The sequence below is a fragment of the Lissotriton vulgaris genome, chromosome 5, assembly GCF_964263255.1.
Source record: "Lissotriton vulgaris chromosome 5, aLisVul1.2, whole genome shotgun sequence".
In the NCBI taxonomy this organism is placed as follows: domain Eukaryota; kingdom Metazoa; phylum Chordata; class Amphibia; order Caudata; family Salamandridae; genus Lissotriton; species Lissotriton vulgaris.
This window is the reverse complement of record NC_141693.1, coordinates 1,458,263,279-1,458,285,971: the sequence shown is the minus strand read 5'-3', so window position 1 is coordinate 1,458,285,971 and position 22,693 is coordinate 1,458,263,279.

The window sequence follows — 22,693 nt, the reverse complement described above, 5'->3', positions numbered from 1 at the left end:
TTCATGCTCACTCACCCTTTAAAAGTTCTGCTGCTGTGTGTTTGACTCACCCTTGGCCTACATCAGGTTGTTATGAAAGTGCGAGCATGATGGAAACATGTGCAGAGTACACGTTTGCTTACAAGGGATACACTACACCTAGGGTAAATTGTGTGGTGCGACAAGCACGTGATAAATGTGCGTGTGCTGGCAGGGTGTGCTTTTAAAATAACACACTCTGATACAGAATATAGAGACTGCAGTCCTGGACGGTGTGTGCAGACTGAGATGTGGATTTGGGAATAGTACATCTATACATGTGTACATACATTGATTTTGTCCCTCATTATTCTGACTTCAATATTGTTGTATCACAACATTGTTGGTGTTGATATTCAGTAGTAGAATATAAAATCCATGATCTGACAAGATATTATCTTCAGTAAGAAATCTATTTTCAAACAAAAGGACTTAAAGACTAATAACTCCTGCTGGTCCTCAAGGACTGTAAATGCTTTCCAAGGATTAAGTGATCGGTCTCTACTTTGCCTGCGAGGACACAAAAAATCGCTGGACTCCTGACTCACCCCCAGCTGACCACTGTGGACTGAGCTCTTGCTAGAGAGCGGACTGAAGCCGGGAAGTCCGTCCTGAGGATCTCAGGCCTTTAGTAGTACAAATATAGAGCCTTCAATTGGGCACAGAGGCAAATCAATTCTAACAATGATGTGCCAATGGTGGCTACAAAATCCAGCTTTGTCCTGCTTGGAACTTTAGGCATCAACACCTGTGGCTTCAGCTACAGAACTATTTATCTGTCTTTGAGGAATTCTCAACATCATCAACTTTGGAACTGGCCCTGCTGGAAGATTTTGGGTTCCAAATAGTAGATTCAGTCCCAAGGTAAAACTTTGACTTGTATGATACACTTGGCAGGGCTGATTTCTGCTCCATCATGGTTAGCCTGAAATTGCACCTATGTCCCAGTCAATCATAACTGACATTTTTCATTGCCACTTTAATTTTTTAACACACTTTTTTTCTTAACCACTTGGATGCTAATGACAAGGGTAACTTGTCATGTACTGCCCATTCATTTCAATGGAAATCTCATTATATGGGCCTAATAAGCCTTAGCGTCCAAGTGGTTAAAATAAAAAAAAAAAAATTTTTATTGTTTTGATGTGTTTTTGCTGATTTACTCTATTTTTTCTAAATTGGTTTGCTTATGTTATTGTTGCATTGGTGGGTTACACCAATGCTGTGAAAAAGGGAGGGGTTTTGGTGACCAGATCCCTGCACATCTGGTCTAGATGGTATGGACTGTGATGTAGGGGGAAGAGAAATAAAGACGTGACAGCAGTTAGATGGAGCGAGGTACTGAGTACATACAAGTGCAAGAGCTCCTTTTTTTAATGCACGTACAGGCCTTTGTGCACACACTCGGCCTATGAGCCCAACAACTGGCGACGAGGGCGCTCTACTCCTGCCTCCCTACCATGTGCTGATGCCGAGTCGCTGTTTGTCCCCGGGACACCTGTGGTGTTGGGTCTTCCATCATGATGTGCCGTGTATGCAGTGCAGCTCCTCATTGGGTGTATTGGCAGGTGGTTCTTATTTTCCCTGCAGGCTCCAAGAGAGCACACCCACGCACTTGAGCGCTGCCATGCCCTGTATAAACTTTAATTTCTCCAGCTAGAGACCTGTTGGATGCAGCCTGTTGCATTTGTTGATCCAGTGACATCAGCTGAATCTGCTCGGCTTCACCTGGAGGTGGGGCCATCTTGTAACTAGTCTGGCAGGCTGTGTTTGGCCTTGGCTGCATGGTGAGCTCACAGTAACCAGCCCTGCAGCTCCTCATCCCACAGTGTCACTGAACAAGCAGGCAAAGTGTATTGGTGATCCTCTGTTGTGTCTTCTTAATCTGCCATACCAGCTCCACAGCCCCAGGACCATCTGGCAGCTCCAGTGCCTCCTGAAACCTAAGGTGGGTAATGGTTTTCAGGCTGCCACATCAAACCTCCAGAGAATTCTTCTGCGGTCAGAGCAAGATACTCCACTGGTCATTTACATCCACCTGACTCAGGTCACACATAGTGGGGGCTGCGTGCAATTTGATTCTGGGGGTTCAAAAGGAAGAGTGAGGACAGTTGGCTATATCTATAACACGGCCACCATGACTGCAATACCACCTGTGGAGCCTTTTCTAATTAATGGTCTCCTGTTGGCGCACGATGCAAGGTCGAAAGAATGGGTGGAGCGCCTGGAGACCTACTTTATGGCCATCTATCTAGTCCCGGATAGATAACACCCTATGCTCTTACATTTGGGAGGGCCAGCGATACATAAACTAGGGAAATCGGTTGCTGAAATAAGACCACCCTACACATATGCCACTCACAAACGGGCGCTAACCACCCATTTTGAGCTTCTGAACAATGCTGATTACGAACGTTTCTTGCTATGTCAAGCCAGGCAGCTACCGGAAGAAACTGGTGACAGCTTCTATGCCCGTCTGAGGTAGCTAGCTAGCACATGCTCAATACCAGATGAAAATCAGGGCTCAATTAATCTCAACGAAACTCTAGAAGAATATCCATCAGGTCCCAGGAATGCCCATGATTGGCATGCTGACACTGGGCAAGTCAAACATGTTGTGCAAGGTGTGAGCAGCTCACTTGGAGGCGGCACTATATCCGAGTCAATGCTGTGTACATTCGAAAACAAGACAAGAAAAGGGTACATGCCAAGACAACTGTGATATCTAAGATATCTAAGACATGGTTTGGATGCGGAGGTCTCTAGCCACCTCAAGGGGTCTGCCCAGGACAAGGAAAGCAAGGTTCAGCATGCAACCAACTGAACCATTTTGCCAAAGTCTGCCACTCGCCAGCACCACAAAAACTCAAAGACCCAAACTGCTCAATGTCCTCCAAGCAACAGGAGTTCAAGAGGATGAAGGAGACATGGACAATGACAACAACGATGGTGGGGCGCATGTGATACATGCCATGCAAACAAACAGATGCCCCCAAACGCCCACCCCAAGATGCCACGTATTTGTGGCTGGTCCTCAAGCACAGGCGCTGGTTGACATTGGAGCTTTCATCAACTTCATGGCCCAGTCTCTGATGCACACACTTCCTGTTCAGCCCACTCTAATGCCCACCACCACGAAGGTGTTCAACTATGGATCCACTCCTCCCCATTCCCTAGCGTGAGTGCTCACAACCGAGATAGCTCATGAAAATCACTTAACAAGGACCAAGGTAATTGTCACCAAAGAAGGCAGCGGGATGCTACTGAGTTGCCACACATCAGAGCATCTTCAACTTGTCATGTTTGCTTTCAGCATACACAAAGAAAGTGTGAAAGATAAGGTGGCTCAGTTTGCATCATTATTTGAGGGCATATTGTGCCTCAAAAGCCATTTAATCTGCATACATATTGATGATTCAATTCAACTGGTGGCTTTGAAACATCGGTGGGCTGCTTTCCACCTCAGGCCCAAGGCGGAGGAGGAATTGAGGAATTTGGAGGGAGATATTATCAAAAAGGTGTAGGGCCCAACTCCATGGAAGTCCGCAATCATCGTGACTCGCAAACCCAAACAGCCTGGTGAAGTCCGGATATGCATAGACATGTGCTTACCAAACTTGCCCATTAAAAACGAGTGCCATCTGTCACCCATGGTTGATGACATTGTATCGAAAGTAAGTGGTTCAATGGTACTCGAAGATAGATCTGAAGGCTGGATTCCACCAGTTAATGTTGGAACTAGAGTCTTAAACTATTACTACTTTTCCCACCCAAGTAGGATTACAAAGTTACAAACATCTCGGTTTTGGAAAACCTAGGGCTGCTGAAGTCTTTAAGAACGCCATCTGAAATGTGCTGGCGAGCCTAGACGGAGTCCTCAACGTCAGAGATGACATTCTGGTTCATTCCCCCATGTTTCAAGAACATTTTGATCACCTAAAAGCTATGTTTCAACTAATCAAAGAGAACGGTTCCACCCTTCACCGAGAAAAGTGTGCTTTTCTTCAACAGAAAATATCATTGTTTGGGTACCGTTTTTCCCAGGAGGGTTTGCAACCAGATCCTACCAAGGTCCAAGACATCCAAGCTGCCCCAGCTCCTATGACTGTTACTAGAGTGTGAGGTTTTCTCTGTATGATCACCTACTGTGGTCAATTTATTCGGAATCTCACAGACCTCACTAGCCCACTGAGAGAGTTGACTAAGGCCAACACCACTTGGATATGGGGGCCGGACCAAGAAGAAGCATCCCAGGCCACGAAGTGAGCACTGTCAACGTACACAACTTTGGTCTATTTTGACACAAAAAATGACTCCAAACTATCTGTGGATGTCAGTCCCACACAGGCCGTGGCGCTGTTTTCTCTCAGACACTGGACAATGGGGATTGAGCTCCAGTGGCCTATGCAAGTTGAGCACTGACTAAGACTGGACAATGTTATTCCCACTTAGAGAAGGAAGCCATCGCTGTGCACTGGGGATGCCATCACTTTCACCTGTTTCTATATGACCAGCCGTTCGTAGTCCACACAGACCATAAACCACTCATTCATTTGTTCATGGGATCAAATTTCAAACCACCACCCCAGATCAAGAAGAGGATTCTTCAATTTCAAGACTATCACTTCACAGTCAAATTCCACTCAGGTGCTCAAAGCACTGCAAATTATCTCTCCCGGCATGCCTGATCGGCCACTGAAAATGAAGAGCGGGATGCGCAAGAAGTGGAAGAATATGTTTGACTGCTCCTGATCACCTATATCCTAGGAGGAGATCATTGAAGCCAATCAAACTGATGAGTTTATCAAGCTGGGTATTTCTGCTGTGAGTTCTGGAAGCTGGGACATCTTAAGAAGTAAATCACCTCACCACACAGACAACGCGAAGTCTGCGCTAACATCCTTGTGCAGTGTCCGCTCTGAATTGGTGGTATCCCAGGAAAGCTGCTCATGAGGGGTCCCAAGCTAGTGGTTCTAAGAACTCTTCAACAGTAAGTGGTGGAAGAAGCCCATGTGGCTCACCAAGGGATCGTCAAGACCAAAACTTGACTGCGATGCAAAGTCTGGTTTCTTGATCTTGATGCCCTGGTAGAACGAACTGTCATCAATGCTCCTTGTGTGAGGCTACCAGACCTGCTGATACACCTGTGCCCATCATCACTGAAAATATTCCACCTTTTCCCTGGCAGAAAGCTAGTGTTGATTTCGATAGCCTCCCGGATGGTCGGCACATGTTGGTAGTCATGGATGATTTTTCGATGTATCCGGAAGTCGAGTTCATGTAGCCCAACACCACTAGTCAAACCATACCTCATTTGAAGAAGATCATGGCCACTCACGACCTGCTGAAAGAATTGATTACTGACAATGGGCCCCCTTTCTCAAGTCAGAAATTCACTGAATACTTATAATCTAGAGGCGTTATCCACAGGAAGGTCACACCGAGATGGCCTCAAGCTAATAGAGAGGCTGAGCGCTTCATGTGCATCCTAAACGAGGTGCTCCAAATTGCGGTGACCAATGGCCAGAATGTGGATTGTGCTCTCTATGTGTTTCTGAGAGAGTATCCCCTGACTCCACACACAACGATCCGTGGCATTCCAAGTTCTATAGCACGATGGGTGATGTCATTCTCTCCTTGGAAAATTCCAGTCCAAGGTGCACTGTCAGGTCGATGAGCACTTGTAGAAATGGCAGATAAGCAATTGGCACATGTCACAGACTTGGCTGGCGAAACTGAGTTCACTCCAAGTGGGTGATCTGGTGCTGCTCAAGAACAGAGATTCCCAAGGAAAGTTTACACTACCTTTCGAACATCAGCCCTGGAAGGTGAAAGCAAGGAAAGGAACCATGGTTACTGCCCAGTGAGCTGGAGAGACTATCACGAGAAATGTCTTGTTCTTCAAAAGATTTTCAGGGAAGGATCCAGATACCTTGTGGGATGTAGCCACACATGCTAAGGAAGAGCTGTGGCCCATTGAGAATCCTGTCTCACTCAGGTGACAGGTGGTTCCCTCATTGTCCACAGCGGAAGGACACTGTTTGCCTCCTGTGTCACTGTGCCACCTGCTGTCCTACCAAGTGAAGTGGAGTGAGCCTCCAGTCGGCAAAGAATGGAGAGATACCATCTTCAGCTCCATATGGCAAGATCCTCTTGTGTGAATATCTTTGTACTTCGTTGAATTCTGTCAAGTTATTTTAATTCTTGATTTCTTTTGTTTATCTCACCCTCTCTTTCTTCATTCTCCGTTGCTTTTTTGTGTTATTTCTTCTCATATCATGACTGACCCACATGTTATTGTTCATGGTTGTCTTTTTGCCTCTGGTTAAAGGAGGAATGTTATGTTTGCATTGGTGGGTTACACCAAAGCTGTGAAAATGGGAGGAGTGTGGGTGACTAGGCCCCTGCACATCCGGGGAAGTGAAATAAAGATGCGACAGCAGTTAGCCGGTGCGAGGTACTGAGTACATGCAAGTGTGTGGGCTGAGTGTTGGCTTTTCATGGTAGCTGTTTTAATGTACATTGCTGAATGTGTCATTTTGAACATGGCTGTGTGTGTCTAATCAGGGGTGCATGAGCATGAACTTGCAATTGTGCAGAAATGAAATATTAGATGTGCCGTCATAGTAAGTACATAGGGCATAAAGTTAATAGGTAAATCTTGTATGTCTTCTGACAATGAGCCAAAGATTCATAGAAAAACACAAATCCCCATATATATGCGTAACCATTTTCCAATGTGCCTGAATCCCTTGCCCACTCATCAAAAATGTTGTTTTAAGCTCTAGTTACTTAAAAATATGCATGTTTAGTTTAAGTAGATAGGCGTATGAAGGATGACCATTTACACAACATTGTTGTTGCCAGTTAATTTTAATCATATGTCCGTCCTTTCACTGTATATTCAGATGCTGGGACGGATCATAAAACACTTCTGACTGGTGCGATTAATATCGTACTTACTCTGAACACCTTTTCTAAAGACTGGATTCTGGAGGTGGCAAAGTGTGACAAGAATATTTGTGCACATTTGCTGTGTAGTATTTTGTTGTGCTGCTGATGTGTTCCGTTGTATTTTTTTGTGCTGTAGACTTTTTCACCCAATTCTGTCCTTTCTCATTTATGAATAAATGACCGTGGATATGTCAACGTCATCTGCAAAACGTGCACATTTAAAAAAAAAGAGTCTGATATATTAAGTAACATTTCCAAATATAAAGCAAAAGCAAAGGTGACATGGGAAAAAAACTGGCATGTGCACCTTTTCAGTGGAAATTCGTCAAATATGGTGATTATCACAGGATAGTAGCACTTGTTTCGAATTTAACTTTAAATGCATCACTTTCTGATCCTGGAAAATTAAAGATATTTATTATTGTGAAAACCTTCTACGTCATACTGTTCAAATACTTCCTGTGCCAAGAAGGATTATGGATGGAGTAATTAATTGAGTGCAAGTGGGCTAGTTCGAACAGTATTACAGCTAAATTCGTATATTCTGTGGCATTTGGTCCAGTGGTGTTTTTAAAGGACGAGACCCGGAAGAAGTGATGCCAGACAATTGCCCCAGTCCTTCCACCCTAAGAATCACAAGGTTTGCAATGACGAACTAGACAGAGGAGGTTATCATTGGTGAAGGCACTGCTGGATTGGCGATGAGGAGAGATTCACATTGGCTAAAACTGCAGTACGAAAACCTGGTGTCGGTATCTCGTGAATCAAGTTGCAGACCTCAGAAGAGAGTATGGGCCATATTATCAAGAAAGGGCGATACATTATCGCTGCTTTTATCGGCAGGAAACTGCCACTGAAGCGTCGATAATGGGCTTAATAATATGCCCTTGTAAATTCCCATAGAAACCCAGGTTCTGGTATTAACCTGGGCTTCTATGGGAATTCACAAGGGCATGTTATCAAGCCCATTATCGCCGCTTTAGCGGCAGTTTCCTGCAGATAAAAGCGGCGCTAATGTATCACCCTTTCTTGATAATATGGCCCTTAATCTTCACAGACTGCTTTGTTATTTATTTTTTTAAATGTTTTTTTTTATTAATATCAATCCGACCATGACAATAATGCACTCATGGCAGCATTAAAGAAGCACATATTCTGAAGTCACAGATAATACACTTGGAGAAAAAATAATATATCCTAGTCTGTTAAGGATTTGGTCATATTTGAAAACCTGCAGTGAGGTCGCCTCTTGCAGAAGGGCACTGGATTCCATGTCCTATACGCCTACTATACTCAGTATCCGGAGGTTTCATCCCATCTATTCCCTCTCTGCTGGTTCGCCCATATTATCCCTCGTTCCCTTAATTGCTTGAGAAGTGAGGGAGTTCTGAAATCATAATAAACCACGACCTTGCATCTTCCTCCCATTTTTCGTCAAGTTTCATTGGTCTAATGCGAATTAACTCTGCTGTGGCCCACTCTCTCAGGTCTTTAGCCCAATTTTCCACCTTGGTGGACTGCAGGATCATCCAACTAATCACAGTTCTCCTTTTAGCCCACAATAGCCCAACTGGGTGAACCGTCGTGTGAGTTTCTTACCTTTGGGACTAGGAAGTAGTCCCAGAAGCACCTCTCTAATGGAGTGTGACAAAGACCACCCAGAGATCTGTTTCAGCCATTCCAGTACCAACTCCCAAATCAAATGTATTCAGAGCATTCCCATACCATGTGTAAAAACTGGGCTTCTAAATGACCACACCTAGGGCAACCTGCTGGACGCTCCGGATATATTTTGTGCAGTACGTGTGGATTGAGGTATGTTTGATGAACGATATTAAATTGAGTTAGCTTGAATCTCACATTGGAACTAATTTGCTTAACCCCATCATGTACTCCTTTCCATTCCGAATCCATCAGATGTGCCTCAAGATGCCCATCCCACTTGGCCTTACACCAGAGCGGGTCTGCGCTGAGGTATTTTTGTAGCGCCCTTTATATATGTGACACCAATCTACGGCCCATGCCAATGACAGAAGGACCTGCAGAGTAGCTGCAATAGGCGGCTCTTCCGGAAACATGAGCCACAACTCTCGCACAGCCGCCGAGATCTTCGCATATTGTAGGTACTGTCCCCTGCCCAAGTCAAACATCGACACTGCCTCCTTCCTCGTTAGGAACCGTTGTCCCCTATACAGGTAACCCATCATATAGCAGCCCCCTTCTTTCCACCTAGTGATTGCCATAGTATGACTTATGTGTTTAAACTATACCACTGCCCACAGCGGGGCATCTGGGGTATATGGCGCTCGTTTCACCACAGTTTTAATTGCAATCTCCTAGACTGCAGCCACATGTCTTATAATTTAGGGGAATCTTATGGGCACCCCTGCTCCCATCATGAGAAGGGCAAGTAAAGGGGACTCCCGATGATTAACATCCAGAAACGGATGTATGACGGTACAACGAGTACCGCTACAACGTGTACCTTTACGACGCAAGTTTAACAACGTAAGTCGTTACAACGACTTGCGTTAGGGGGCGCTGGATAGTGAATAGTTTAATTTACTATTCCAACTCCAGTCCCTATGGATAGTAGGGAAGGTGTTGGATAGTAAATTAAACTATTCCCTATCCTAGAGCGCCCTCCAGCGAAAGTAATGGTACCGCGTTGTAATGGTACCGCGTTGTAACTGTTCCGTTGTAAAGGATGTTTCCCTCCAGTAACCATTTCTCCCAGTTGTTCTGCTCATCTAGCCACTGCTCTGCATGTTGAAGCTGGGTTGCTATATAATAAAAGCTTAACCGAGGGACCTCCATCCCCCCCACTCCCACATCCTCTGTAATGTATCTAGTTTCACCCTCTTCCTATTCGAGCCCCACAGGAGATCTACTATCAGACGGTCCAGTCTGCCATGGGATACGATGGAGGGATGTTTGCAAAACATATAAGCAGCATGGGAGGATGACCATTTTTATAAGGGCCTCTAGCCCCATCACAGATAACGGGAGGTCCTGCTAAAACTCAATTGATTTAGAAATACCATCCACGCACCGCCCCATGTTGTGTTCCAGATAGGCTTGTGTGTGCACCAATCTCACCCCCAAGTACCGGACCGTGACAGTGACCCAACTCATCCCCACTCTAGGCAGCTCACTCTCTTTCACCTTCCATAGACTGCGCATTGTAAACAACTTAGATTTCCCCGGGTTGAGACAGAGACCCGAGAGTTCAGGAAAACTAGTCAGCGCCTGAAGGAGCTCCGGAACTGCCAACCTTGGGTGTCGGAGGTACACCATTGTGTCGTCAGCATACATAGACACCAGATGTACAGTTGTCCCCAGCCAAACACCCCAGTGCTCCATCCATGTTCTAAGAACGATAGCCAAATGCTCCATTGTGAGGGCAAAAAGTAGCGGCGATGAGGGTAGCCCTGTCGGGTACTCGGTTGAAGCTCCAGACTGTCTGCTACCTGATTCTGAAGGCTGATACAAGCCATTGGTCTTCAGTAAAGCAGGTAAGTCATTTCAGATAATTTCCCCTCACTCCCATTTAAGCTAGTACCGTCCACATGTAATCCCACTCAACAGAATCAAAGGCCTGCCTTATATCTAGGAGACAGTGGGCCCACTCTGATTGCTCAAATTCTGCTGCATGGTATAGATGTGCAAGTCTGTGCAGGTTATGTGTAGTATTCCCCTCTGGATAAACCCAGACTTATCTGGGTGGACCAGTGGGTCATGTATGGCACTAGAAGCGCCGCTAATACCCCACTTAATATTTTTACGTCTATATTCAGGAGAGAGATGGCCCTATAGGAACTCGGAGAAAGAGGATCCCTGTATGGTTTAAGAATCATGGAGACCAATGCCTCCATCATTGTGCTGGAAAGTGTCCCCCTGGCTAAAGCCTTAGTAAATACTTCAAGGAGACGATTCACCAGCTTCGGGCAAACGGCTTATAAAATTCAGCTGGAAGACCGTCACATTTCCTGGGCTTCAGTTGCTTAATAGAGGTTAGCATTTCTTCCCTGGTAATTGGAGCCTTAAGGGCCTCTGCCTCCTCCTCCCCTAGGGTGGGAAGTGTAATTTCTTTAAAGAAGTCCTGAAACATGATAGCGATACAGAAAAGGGGGTGGTGATGAACAGAGTGTCTGAATTAAGCAGACCACTCTTACCCAGTCCAAAGATCAGGGCTTGATCCATCACCGTTATTTATCTCACTGCCCCATCCCAGCTCAGAACCTGGCTATATGCAAATTAGTCTGTCCCTGGCCCAGTGCATCATGGGAACAGGGCAGACCAAACTACCAAGCCAATTCTTCACCAGAAAGGAGACAAGCTACCGGGGACCGGTTTCTGGCATTTCAGCCTCTTCGGCCCGGCTTGCTTGAATCCTGATGGAGCAGTGAGAAAGGGACTCATGTCTGAGTATACCCTGCCACACCTATAGTGGCCAAAAACGATACAGAAAAGGGGGTGGTGATGAACAGAGTGTCTGAATTAAGCAGACCACTCTTACCCAGTCCAAAGATCAGGGCTTGATCCATCACCGTTATTTATCTCACTGCCCCATCCCAGCTCAGAACCTGGCTATATGCAAATTAGTCTGTCCCTGGCCCAGTGCATCATGGGAACAGGGCAGACCAAACTACCAAGCCAATTCTTCACCAGAAAGGAGACAAGCTACCGGGGACCGGTTTCTGGCATTTCAGCCTCTTCGGCCCGGCTTGCTTGAATCCTGATGGAGCAGTGAGAAAGGGACTCATGTCTGAGTATACCCTGCCACACCTATAGTGGCCAAAAACGATACAGAAAAGGGGGTGGTGATGAACAGAGTGTCTGAATTAAGCAGACCACTCTTACCCAGTCCAAAGATCAGGGCTTGATCCATCACCGTTATTTATCTCACTGCCCCATCCCAGCTCAGAACCTGGCTATATGCAAATTAGTCTGTCCCTGGCCCAGTGCATCATGGGAACAGGGCAGACCAAACTACCAAGCCAATTCTTCACCAGAAAGGAGACAAGCTACCGGGGACCGGTTTCTGGCATTTCAGCCTCTTCGGCCCGGCTTGCTTGAATCCTGATGGAGCAGTGAGAAAGGGACTCATGTCTGAGTATACCCTGCCACACTGGGACAGGAACAGACTAATTTGCATACAGCCAGGTTCTGAAACTGGGATGGTGCAGTGAGCTAAAAAACGGTGTTGGATCTAGCCCTGATCTTTTGACTGGGTAAGAGCTTTCTGCTTAATTCAGAGACTCTGTCCCTCACCACCCCCTTTTTGTAAATATTTTTGTCCACCCTAAGCGTGGAAGGGTATTCTCAGATGTGAGACCCTTGCTCATTGCACCATCAGGATTCAAGCAAACCGGGCTGAAGACGGCTGTAATGCCAGAAACCGGTCCCCGGGAGCTTGTGTCCTTCCCAGTGTAAGAATTGGCTTCTGTAGTTTGGTTTGTCCTGTTCCCATCATGCACTGGGACAGGAACAGACTAATTTGCATACAGCCAGGTTCTGAAACTGGGATGGTGCAGTGAGCTAAAAAACGGTGTTGGATCTAGCCCTGATCTTTTGACTGGGTAAGAGCTTTCTGCTTAATTCAGAGACTCTGTCCCTCACCACCCCCTTTTTGTAAATATTTCTGAAACATGATAGGACTGGTCTGAGGAATAGAGCATCAAGTCTGGCACAGGTGGGTCGCAAATTATTTAACAACTTTGTCCGGCGTGAGCATCATGGTCCCCAAACTATCACAGAGCTGTAACACTGGTTTGCGTTACGTCTCTTTCCTATAAGTCGAGCTAATAAAGCTCCTGATCCATCTCCCTCCACATGAAGCCTCTTCCTATAGGTAGTGTATTTGTGTATTTCCAAACGCGACCTGGCCTCCAGTAACTCCCCCTGCACTTGCGTCCACGCAGTTCTATCAGTGGGGTTCTAATATAGTGCAGTCTCTAGGGTACATAAGCGTTTTTCTAGGGAATCAATATCTGCACAAAGCTGGTGGTGGACCCCATACATGGTCTTCATACAAACCCCCTGATAATGACCGTCATGGCCTCCCACTCTGTTGATCTAGAGGCAGTGGACCCCAATTCCGCCCAAAGTAATATTGAAGAGCATCTGTAACAGTCTGTACGTATGGAGGGCTCCTAAGGGCCTCAGCTCGAAGCCCCCATAGTTGAATGGATGGTCGCCCCGGTTTAGAGGACAGTATCAGCAACAAAGACACACGGTCAGATAGGTAACTCAGCAAATAAGACATGGCTCAATGATTAGAGCGGCAGACCCTGATGCAGAGGTCTAGCCCGGGACCAGGGTTCAATTCCCCGCCTCGGCGGGTCTTGGGCTCAAAATTCCACGGACCTGATAATTCTCGCCTCGGTGCCTATTCCAATCATGGAGTCCCACTCTGCAACTCTGGGCAATAGCTTGCTTAATCTCCACAACGGCCCCCACAACGCTAAGGATGCCTGGCCTCCACCTTGGGGGTGCCCAGGAGTGGACGCCTCACAGGGAAATCCAGGATGGGTTCCACAGCGGTGTGCGTACAAGCGCCTTGAGACCCTTGTGGGTGAGTAGTGCGCTATACAAGTATCAATTTACATTACATTACATTTACATTACATGCTGAGAGACGTGGAGGTAAGGTGTTGGCTGCAGAAGTAAAACATGAAAACTCCCTTTTGCTAGGGGTCTGTGCTCTCCACTCATCGTGTAACTGCATGCCCTGTAGAATAGCCATGAGGGACCGCACCATACAGTGCTAAGGGTTTTCTCTGGGGACTCCCATTCCAACGCCCCATAAAAGATACAATTAAAATCTCCAAAGAGAAGGATTTCAGTACCCCTATAAGGTGTTGCTGCTTTCAGGATTGTCGGATAAAACTCAGAACAGTCCAGGTTGGGTGCATAGACATTAATAATACATAGATCCCTCCCTTCCCATCTTCCAAACAGGATGACACACTGCTCCCTTCGGGGTCAAGAACATGTTGAAGATGTTGGAATGGGCCCCCCGGGACCACCCACACAAATGCCCCCTCTGCAAAACCAGAGTAAGATGTAGCGTAGATTAGCCCCCTTCAGTATTTCTGAAGTCTTTGTAAAGTGTTCCTCCAAATGTGTGTCTACTGCAACCCAGCAATTGCTATTCCATATCTCTTCAGGAAAACATGCACTCTACGGTGCTTGTCCTGACCAGCTATCCCATTGACATTCCAGTTAAGGAACTTCAATGTCTGTGATGTCATGGCAATACATTGACAATGGAGATGTCCTCTCCCCTGCCCTAGTTGTTCCTCCCTTCCCCACTATTGTCCATACATTGTGAAGCACACTCCATGTGACTCCATTAGTACCCCAAAAAACAGATAAACTCCAAAGAAAATTTACTTTCACGGACCCTACCCCCTCCCTTGGGCAGAAGTACAAGTTTAAGTATACATTCCCATATAACCAACCAAACATACTGCCCCATACCTCCCCCCAAAGAACAGTCAAGTGCTGTGCAAGAGATTTAGGCACGCCGGGGCACAAGATTCCTCTCAAGCTACCCCGATGGACCCGGTCTCCGTCGGGGACGTCGCTACTCCGGCGACAGCCTGAGTCCCTAGTATATTAAGTGAATCAACATGTCCCTCAAGCCCTATCACTTGCATAAATAAATAAAGCGAGACTAAACATCCCAACACAGGGGTCAATAGGCCACCTCGGGCCCTCAGATCACCACCACCCGAGTGCACTCCTACAACTGCTGCCAACCAATCCTTTTAAAACCCCCAGGAGTTCAAAGCTCCCCGTAGACTTATCTGTACAGTTCATCAGTTGCTGCGTAACTCTCAGGTTTCAATCATGATTACCATCCGGGCCCTCTGCTCTATGTTCAAGGTCCAGTTTGGCTCCATTGAGTCCGGAACAACCTCCGAATCTGATGCTTGGAGTGTACCATCTCGAAGGACGGTGATGCGGCCCAAGCTCATCGTTATTTTTTGGGGTGCCTGTTGTGTGGGCTGTCTACGGCCCTTCAAGGAAGACAGTGAGATATGCGGCTCTGCTGAACTCGTAGAGGGGACCAAGCACCTCCCCTCCGGGGTCCTGGTGTCCAACCAGTCTCTTGCCTCCTCTGCCGAGAAGAAAAACAGGACCCTGCCTTCATTCTCCACTCACAGTTTCGTGTGGAACATAAGACTATATTTAACCCATTGGCCGCTGTCGCGATTTCGCAGCAGTGCGGCCGTTTTAAAAACCAGGCGGGGCTGCGTCGGCCTTTGAACGTGCGCAGCAACAGCCAGGTAATGCTCTGAACGTTTAATGGCCAATGGCAGCACTTAACTGGTTAAGGTTCAGGTCTCTGAGCCATCGTTTGATAGCAATGAATGTCTTTCTCTGTTCCTGCACTCTTTGGGTGTAGTACGGATAGATGCTATGGAGTAACCATAATAAAAGATCCACCCTCCACGGCGAGAGAGCTGAAGCAAAAGATCTCTATCTTTGAAGTTAAATAATTTTGCAATTATGGCACAGGAGTACTCTGGGTCTAGGGGGCCACCAGTGCCCTACGCGCCCACTAAATACTGAAGAATTTCAGCAGCTGCTTGGGAGCCATTTTGCGAGTGATCCAATCCTCCAAGAACAAGTCTGCCACAGGGCCCTCTGCCTTCTTGGGAAATCCCACGAATCTTAGGTTCCCCCTTCTGGATCGACCTTCCGAACCTTCAGCCCGGTCTTCAAACCCTTTCACTTGATGTTTCAGCGCCATCACTGTAGCCTTAAGGCCCTTGACCTCTTCCTTCAGGACCTCTGTGTCTTTTTCTGTAACCGTCACTCTTTTCAAGACTTTTCTGAGGTCCAACCTCAACAGATTAACGTCTATAGCCACAGCATCAGTCTTCCGGATCATGTTATCCCTGATCTATTGAACGTCTTTGATAATCTCCATCAGTGTCGGAGAATCCTCTCCAGCCCTTTCAAGTGCTCTGCGTTCAAGTGCTCCTCGTTGTGGTGGTCCTCTCTCATTCCTGTCCCCCAGGCTGTGGGTTATGGGCTGGGCATAGTTTGATATTTTATTGGTTTGGGAATTCGCTGTTTTATCCTTCCCCGTTGTGGCTGGCTAGGCACTCAAACTATGTCTTATGTCACCCTCCAGGACCACAAAAGGGCACGTGTCACTGTACAGTGATTCGCCTTTAGGCCCCAATATCCATGTATGCTCAAAGGTGGCCCAGGGACTCTCATCAACCACAGGTTCTCCGCCACAACTTGGTGCATCAGGCCCCCTGCAGCCTCAGGACATCCTACTCTTCTCAACCTGCTGTACTATCTCACTGTCTGGGATCTTCCAGGTCGTAGTACACAAAGAGATGCTCTCCAGCACCACACGGTATCAGCAGGACGGTGAGAGCACTGCTTTGGCTGCTTTTTCCATATGTACACAGCCCACGAGCATCTAAGGGCCTACTCCTGCAGCCCGATAGTTATTACATCCCGGGTCGCTAAGCTGCTGTGGACCACGACTGGAGAGGGCCTGTGACATCGCCCAAGTCGTACACCGCCAATGAGGGAATGTCGACACACCAGGCTGTCCACGGGTCCTCAGTTCAATCTTCTGGGACAGGTCCCCCCTCAGCTGCCCTCAGCCTCAGTTTACAGGAACTCCACTGGATCAGGGAATGCACGCAGACATATTTTCATTATAGCGCCGCCGTCCGGAAGGGCCACCCGACCCACACAGGTGACACAAACCACTTAGACAGATGCAATCGGCTCTCATCCAGCGGAGAAACTGTCTCCCCCCCAGCGGACTCGAGGGCTCTCCGCAATGATATTGATGGTACTCGCCTTGTCGCAGGACCGACCTGCGCGCCGCAGCCGACCAACAAGTCTCCACAGGTGCCCGGGACGGACTGCTCCGTCTGATCCCGTCTTCCTGTATTTAAAATGGTGGCCGCTACTCTGATCACTTGGGACTCCGGGCTTCAACACAATTCCCGGAGCTCTGAGTCTCTCGTTTGTTCCACAACACAGGCGGGTTTCGCAGTCGCTAGGGACCAGGATATTGTATGATTTTGGATCAGCAAAGGCTGCCGCACAGAGCTCTATTTGAGCATGTCTAAGTGGCCAGTCTAGGAAGCCACACTCCCACTCTGCCTTTTTATTAAGCAAGTAGTTGTCAGGACATTTGATTTTCAGGGAAATAATTGCCACCAGAAGTGTTTCTTGTTGAGCAGGAGGGATTAGTAGGAATTGGAAATTCTGTCCATATTTAGTAAGAACAGGTGTAGAAATATCCTTTTTATGTCAAGTTTCGTTTTTCATTGAAAATCCTTACATTATGTTATCATTACAACATTAATTAGGCCTGGGCGGTGAACTACACTCGGTTCGAGGAGTTCATCGTTTTTCCACACTCAGCGCTCCATGGAGCACAAAGAGTTCTGAACAGAGCGGAGTTTTTCCCTTGTTGTGCTTGCCAACGTCAAGTTGGCAAGTGCATGCCAGGAAAATCCACCTCCTGGCAAGATTCCTCAACACAAGCGGTCATTTTTCTCAACACAGGTGGTCCTAGATGGTCGTGACCGCTCGCCTTTAGAAGCCTTCTGTTCCTGTTGAGAAAGCTGCAGCTGGGGTAGAAATTGTTCTTGAGCAGCAAGAAAAGAAGCAGCACCATCTTGCGCTGTGCATGGTGCTGTTTGTTCTGATTTTACAATGCTGGACATACACCTGGCGCTGAAAATCAAGGTGAACGGTATCACCAAATGCACTCCGCCATTTGCGGAACTCCGAGTAGCGCAGTGGAGCTTTTTTGGTCATTTTGCGTAGTTCCGTGCAGCAGAACTCCACGATCTCCACCCAGTTTTGACTACCTCTGTGAGGCGTTATTTTGTAAGTGCATGCTTCCAGACATCCCAGGCGCAGCAGGTAGACACAACCTGGCATTAATTACTTAGTCAAAAGTAGGGTCTCGTTTTATACTTGTCTAAAATATAAGTTTATAAAATATAAAAATCATGAGTATGGGGGGGATTGTTCTTGTGCGCTTTGGGTTTTGTCTCTCTGGGCTCCGAGCCGCGCATATCATCTGAGGTCTTTTATGAGCCGCTCTACGCTGTCAACCAGTTCCTGGATTGCGGGAGATCCTCAAATCAAGAGGGAGCCTTCGAGGAGTTCTCTTTAATTAATAAAAAATATTCTTCTGTGACAAGGACCCAAGAGGTTGAATATTGCTGAACTTTTTAATGGCAGAGACAATTAATTGACCTGAGACTCCCAGGGCTGCGGACCTGCAGTCAATTGGTACAAATATGTCTGAGCCACAGATGAACACATTACATAGTGCAGGCCACGGCACTGTACAACTGAGTAGAGGGTGGGCTCTTGCTTCCAAATAGGTACGGAGGGAAGCTAAACGATTCACACTGAGTAGTGCAAAAGCTGACATGTTTTTTTCTTCAATTTGCAGCCACTACAGCAGTAGTCTTGGAAGCAGATACAGTTTCAAAGGTAATAATACGGACGCAACATAATACTGGAATATTTAATGTTTAGGTTGGTTTTCTGTGTGTTTTAAGGCAACATATAGCACGCTGAACCATCCTAAAGTGTCTCTGGCTGCAAGTGTCTGCCTTCTATTCTGCGATTGAATCTCTATTAGAGAAGAATGATCCAAATATAATTATGGTGATCCCCACAACTTCCCTAGGACTAAAAGTCTCCTCTGCGGAGAAAAGTATACATGTGTATGCATGGGCACTTCTATAAAAAAAATAAGCATTGGCAAAGTCGATATCTCTGGCCTGTAAGTTTTTATTCCATGACTTTGGAGTTGTTGTGAGCTTCTGGGAATGGACGTGTGGGTAATTAAGAATGCAACACACAATACTGCAGATTACATGGTGGTGGTGTACTATATAACATGCATAATATTGCATGGAAAAATATCAAACTTCTATATTAAGATAACAACCACAATACTGGGTAAGTCGACGTGGAATTAAAAATAGTAAATATGCATTTACCCGGCAATTTACTGGCTAGCATGGGCGTCTGCAGGAGGAGGCAAGAAGGGGTGCTGCCCCCCCCCCCCCCCCCCCGGAGCACCCCTCCATGCCGTCCCTGCAGACGACCATGACAATTGCCACGCTGCGTCTTCAATTCCCCGTTCACCCCTCTTTTAAACTTCACGCCAACTCATCTTCCTCCTACCTGGACTTTAAACAGAGGCACAATTAGAGTCGCATTTCAGGGATGGGGGCTGATTCATCCAGCCATATGCAGAGTGGAGATGCAGGGGCTCTAATAAGGGTTGAAAACACAACAAAGCCTCATTAACAAGTAAATTGTCTTTTAAAGACCTGTGTGAAGTACTCAGTGTGGCTGTGTGTATCCCCGGAAGGCTGTTTTAGCCGGGCCGACACACGAGGGAAGGAAGCGGGGCTGCAATGGGCGTTGCACGGCTGACTTTAAGCACTCAGTGCTAATTTCTGTGAATTTGTTTGTTGCTACTTTAATCTCCGATGGCATCTTTGCCGGTGATAACAATTCAGGCACAAACTCCCATTTGCACCGGATACAGCATTATTATTTGTGTACCGACAATGCGGTATGTATTTGCACCCAATTACATGTGCCCTGAAATAAGGAATAACATGAGTAAACGTTTCCTGTGGCAAGTTTTGATTGTTTTTACTCCTAGCTTACAGATTTGTACATCAAATATCCTCCAGGTAGGACCCTTTGACAATTGCATGAGCAAACACAAGAGCAAACAACATGTATGATCAGCTAATAACAGGAGTAAGAACAAAAAATATAACCTTTTGCCTTTGTTCTCTCAACCCACCTCAGAATTAGGCCTGTAAGGTGCTGTTTGTTCTTAAACCCCTGGCGTAAGAACCAGACCAAACTAATGTAACTGTTTGTGTAATTGCGTATTTGTTGGGCAGCCTGTCCTAGCACACATTGTTAATAGAGGGTAGAAAGCATTTACCACTTGCTTGTGAGCTTTATTATTTATTTGAGGTAAATCCACGCCCTTCAGATATTGGTGCACTTTAAAACGGGTGATTTACCACACACCTTTACAGTATATTGAGAATGACCTCATGTGGGGTAATACATGTGCTCAGTACAGAGCAGAACATGAGGGTGATACTGCAGATCTCAGGGCTGTTATTAAGCATGGTCCAGGATCCAGGGTGCCCTCCCTGAGGTAATGCTGATTTTGGCCTGGCGTAATTTGCCAACACCATGACACATTCAGCAGCACCGCCACTGACAGCTCTTTATTCTGAGCATCAACCTGCAGGCAGTGAAGGGGCTTTTTTATTTTCACTTCCAAGTGGACCCAAAGCAATCGACTACTTTAAAAGGCCATGAGCCCTCCTTTTGTTCGAGTATCACCTGGTGGAACGCTAAAACAAGGGACTAATTTAAAGGGCCATCAGCACTCCTTTTGTTTTAGTATCACCATGGTGGGAACTACCGGGACCCTAACCCCTAAATGGTAATGCAATCGAGGGAAACTAAGACCCACAGCTTGTGATCTGTACAAGGAAAATATGATTTTGAGGCAGGTTTTTGACATTGTTCAACCTCTGTGTATAAGAGATCAGCACACACCGTAAATATGCCAGATCTGGGTAATTACACGAATTATGATTTTAAAAATGTTCTCATTTTTTAATTTAATTTTTTCATGGCATTTCTCATCCCAGTGTAGGGTGTCAGAGTATGTTACATCACGCGCATGCGTTAAAAAAAGACAATAAATCATAAGTGTTCAAAACAATCTACAGTATGTTACATAAGACAATGAGGATTACAAATTGTCAAGAGTGCCTGGTCGGGTAGAAACACAAAGTCATGTTAGACTTTCTTACTTCTGAATGACCTCTTTTAGCAATCTTGCTAACAGACAGATTTTGAAAATAACAATAAGGTTCTAAACCCATTCCTTGACACTTGCATGTAACTCTTTGATGCCAATCCATAGCTCTCTGTGATATATTAGAATTATTGCAAGTTATGAACAGCAAACAACAAGAAGATGTCAAAAGCAGTAACCCGCTTACCTTGATACATAAAATACAAATTTTAAATTTGCATGTTAAACGTCATGATTCTTAGCTGGGTGTAGACAAAACAAAGATCTTTGCATTTACCAGCAGAGAAATGTTACTTTATTGAAGAAAGAGATGGCTGTGGTACAACAACCCTATGGTGCATGAGATCATATGCAGCCTGCTTCCTGTCCCACATGGCTCCTCCTGCGCTCCAGTGTTTCTTGTGCCCCACCTGGCACACATCATGTCCGAGGATGGTGATGGCGTTAACATTTTGCCCCCCACTGGAAAAACGTCTGCGGCCGCCCATGCTGGTTAGGTCAATATAGTGAAAGAGAAAGAGGACAAAAAAAGGAAGGGCATTAGTAGAGAATTCCTAGGGATAAATTCAGAAGGAAAGAGAATAAGTAGAGCAGGGGAAATAATGTGAAATAAGCATTAGCAAGGGAGTAGGAAAATTGGTAGATGAAAATCTCCACATTAAAAAAGAAGTGGCGTGAGTAAAATAAACGAAAAAAGTTGTAGAACGAACAAAATGAGAACGATAGTGAAAATCAAGGCAATCGAAGGGAAACTTTGAAGGAACACAAGAAGATAAGAATGTGCAGGGAAGTGAACATATGAGATAGGGAAAACGGGAAGAATGAAAAAGAACAATTGGGAAACATAACGGAGAGGAAGTAAGTAGTGAATGGGTTAGGGGTAAAGAATGAAGGAAGAAAACTCACAAGAATGGTGAGAATAGAGAGCAAATCCAGAGAATTGCCATGTTCCAGGAACCGAGAAAGGATATAGCAAAGAGAAGTGGGCTTTTAACCTTTGGTTAAGAGATCTGTCACTCACGATTATTTGTTGTGATCTCACCATAGCATTTGACAAATTACTCAACATTGTCAGGTGGAATCCAATTACCTTTGTATTGAACATATTGATCCATATCCTAAAAAGCATTTATTTATGTATTTATTTTTTAGAGTTTTAGATAGTGGGAACTAGACCCGAAGATTTCAGGTATCAGAGCGGTTTACATGAGCAACGGTTTTGTTACACATTCGTTTTGATAGGCACGGGGAGATTAAAAATGATTTGCCCAGAATCACAGGATGTTGTTTCGTTCCTTTCCAGAGCTTTCTCCAAAACTCCTAAAGATTCCATTAGAAATTGACATTGGACGTAATAGGCTTTCTATAGATGAGAGCTGTCTAGCGCTCTTCATTCACTGTAGTGAAAAGATTCTTTTAAATTAAAAGAATTTATTATTGTTCCTCTCAAGGAAGTCGCTAGGGACCAGGATATTGTATGATTTTGGATCAGCAAAGGCTGCCTCACAGAGCTCTATTTGAGCATGTCTAAGTGGCCATTCTAGGAAGCCACACTCCCACTCTGCCTTTTTATTAAGCAAGTAGTTGTCAGGACATTTGATTTTCAGGGAAATAATTGCCACCAGAAGTGTTTCTTGTTGAGCAGGAGGGATTAGTAGGAATTGGAAATTCTGTCCATATTTAGTAAGAACAGGTGTAGAAATATCCTTTTTATGTCAAGTTTCGTTTTTCATTGAAAATCCTTACATTATGTTATCATTACAACATTAATTAGGCCTGGGCGGTGAACTACACTCGGTTCGAGGAGTTCATCGTTTTTCCACACTCAGCGCT